Source organism: Pygoscelis adeliae, unplaced genomic scaffold (genome assembly GCF_000699105.1).
Source record: "Pygoscelis adeliae isolate BGI_AS28 unplaced genomic scaffold, ASM69910v1 Scaffold206, whole genome shotgun sequence".
NCBI classification, from domain to species: domain Eukaryota; kingdom Metazoa; phylum Chordata; class Aves; order Sphenisciformes; family Spheniscidae; genus Pygoscelis; species Pygoscelis adeliae.
In genome coordinates, this window is record NW_008825052.1 from 1,693,485 (window position 1) to 1,697,009 (window position 3,525).

Below are 3,525 nucleotides of genomic sequence, written 5' to 3' on the forward strand. Positions count from 1 at the left end.
CCAAGGGTCCACAAGCCTGTATTTCTCCTTCGTTGCCTAGGTGTAGCTGATATTTCAGGTTAGACCTCTGATGATTTACTACATTTTGATAAACAGTATAAAGAAGCAAGCCAATTAACAATAACACACTGAATAACAGAAGACTTTGAAATAGGTAAAAGCTAGATGTGTTCAAGCTGAAAACATCAATTTATTGAAGTTCAAGGTTGCTGGCAAGTCACAAAATTCCTACAGGAAACAGCAATATATTACCAAAACATACAGAACTAAGCAACCATAAATGGTACCATGACATGTATACTTTGCTAGTGTAAGAATGACATCAGCTCTTACATGCCACTTCTGAGAACAACTGTTTACCAAACACAAATTGACCGACATTAAGTTCAACCTCAGCACAACTGACATCTATCACACTATTTAATCTTCTCAATCAAGATCAGGCCAGGCCAAAAAGGGGGAACCTGGTATGTTACAAACCGCATTTGGTTCAGCTGTTTCTGGACACTGTCCTTTATTGTGAATCTATACTTCCCCATACAATTCCAGCCCTATAAGAGCAACGTAACAGCACAAGTCACCTTGTGGCTGGAATGAATAATGTACTAGATCCCTTATGAACTTTAATCTAAAAACAATTTTATGACAGTACTGCATGTTCAGCATCTGCACACATCAACTTCAGCAAGCCTATCAAAAGGTGAAACGATGAATGCAGCTGGTTGCAAATACTACAGCTGAATTACTAAAGATTTACTTATCATACCAGCACATCAGAAGCTACATTAAAAAGGTATATAGATTCGTTTGAGTTAGAGGTAAAGTACTTGCTTACTGGTTGTTTTTTCCAAATTAAAATGTCAAATTTATTCAAGTATGACCTATGACTTATTGCTGAAATATAACTATGTTTCAAGTCATTACATTTTAAAGTAAATTTTTAAAAGAAATTTATTAAAGCATCATTTGAATCTAGCATATAGCAAACTGTCCATTTAGATCTTTGAGTTTTCAGATTACGGTGAATTGAATGGAAAATACCTCAATGTTACAGATACTACCTCCTTTCCCCCCACCCACTTTTAACATTAACACCACTTACGAAGAAATGAAATAACACACAGCTATATAAAACCAAAGCATTAAACCTGCTATACATGCTCCTCAGTTTTTAATTTTTGTCCTTTTATTCCTCTAGGAAAGGCAAGGGAAAGGAAAGAAAAAGGAAAATACAGCATAAGGAAAGGAAAAAAAAAAAAAAACAACCCCAAACCCAACTTTGTGCTCCAAGCGTTTCAATACAAGAATATCCTCCAGGTGTTTATACAGGGAGAAGACATGACATAGAAAGATCATTCTTTAGAAAAAGCAATTCAACTGTAGAGACAAAATCAGATGAAAACTAAAGCTGCCTAGGTCATCTGCTCTTGCTCCCGTTCTCCATTTCTCTTTTGAGACTGTACAAGACTTTGGACATCTACACTAGGAACTGAGCTGGAACACTGATCTAAGTGTTCCAGCTAAAAATTCCAGGCTAAAAATTCATCATGCAAAAAAGATTACCCTTTCAATATATATCCGTTCCCCAAGTTCACCGTAACTGCACAACTTATTGTGCCAGCACGCACAGAGGCAAAGCTGCGCAGGGCAGCTGTGCGCAGTTCTTGCTTCATACAGTATCAGTGTCAGCTTATAGACAGCGTAAGCAGCATTCAAAACTATAACCTAAATGTTAGCTGCTTTAAAAGCAAAGAACACCAATCCTGTACTGCCACGTTCTTAAAAGTGGGAAGGAACGGTTAGACAGTACATACACCCATGTAGCTTTTACATTGTGCCCCCTCCACGATTTTACTAAAGAGAAATAAAAAGCAGTATTTTCTGCAAATACAAGGAAATACTAGAATGCCAGTTAACTGCTATAAAATATTTGAGCAAACAGTCTTTTTTGAGGTCAGCCTTTCATGAGCTATTGACAGAAAACTCTTAAAGTGTTGTAAGTGGTTTTAAAAACAATAATGATCTCTAGATGTTCCTTACTTTTAAAGCAAGCTGGCCAGCCAGTATTTTACAGTAGTTTTGGCAAACTAGATTGACAAAGCAAGTAACTTCCGAAGACTAATAAAACAGAAAGGGATTTGTTCTACATTTTCAAGACACAAATCCTATTATTCTTATCACTTGTAAACAACATAAGATGACTTGAGTTTCATGTGGAGAAAAAGGACTAATTAATCCAGAGTGTAAAGCAAATTAAGTGTTTCTAAAAGCAGAGCAATTATATCAGTTTAATATAACTGGATCAGAGTTCAGACAGTGGCTATTGAAAGGGGAAACTTGCATTTCTGCCTTTTTTTTTTTTAATATTTTTAAAAAAGGGGGGTTGTTCATAATCAAGAAATGTGCCAGTAAAGCTTTATATACTTTGCAGTTATTTATTGGACAACATAAACGGACAGAATAAATAACCAATGTGAAATCATGTGTTCACACTTCAAGGCTATGGGATCATAATACACCAGAAATGAACAAACCCAGCAGTTTCAAGTACACTGCTTTAAGACAGATTTACTGAACACCTACTGGTCTGAAAAGAGCCGTGACTCCCAAACCAATTAAAAGAATTAAAAAGAATGCAAACATTGCAAAAGTATCATACAGTGAGAATCCCCCCCCCCCACTGAACCAATGCCAGTTTTGGGAATGTCCTTTATAAATAAAGATCTATACAATGAAAACAAATGGGCGTGAAAGTTCTCAAAGAAATCATAGCACAAGAAATTCGCTCAGCACTGGAGATTCAAACATATCTGCACAAACGAAGCAATGCTTCCTCAGGGATAGTACAGCACAATTTTTAGTTACTGTGTCAGTAAATGATTTATCAAATCACTTTAAAAAAAGTGAAACAAAAGCAATCTAGTTGTAATACCCCCAGTAGAGGATTCAGGACACACCCACCACAATCTGTAGCTAGGCATGCAAAAAGAATGCCAATTTACTTAAACATTCAGAAAAAAGACTATTGTTAAGAAAACTTTTAAGAAGTACTGATGATAGAAATCAACATTGTGGCTTGCCATGTGACCAGGCTTACATTTCTGCTCCAGAGAAATTTGAGGTTAACCAACTAATAATTAACATCTGCACTCAACTGGAAGACATATAGCTCTAGGGATGCATATTACAAAACACTCTAAAGTCTCTTTATTCTAGTTTAAAAAAAAAATGCTTAACAGTCTAATTTTCAGCTCATTGCTTACAAAAGAATTGTGCAGACAAGCCCCCAGTGTACACGATAAACATGCATAAATATAACTTTCCTTTTTCTAATAGAAACACATCTAATAAAGGATTGTCCAACTTCAAGTGGAGCTAATACGGTCACAGTAATTTTTAAAACTTTCCTAGTCCCAAGTCAATTATTTCAGCAAAAGTAGAATCACTGCAAAAATAAGTAGACACAAGACAATATACTGATAAAATTAATCTTCATGTAGTTATCACACCATTTATAAATAACAT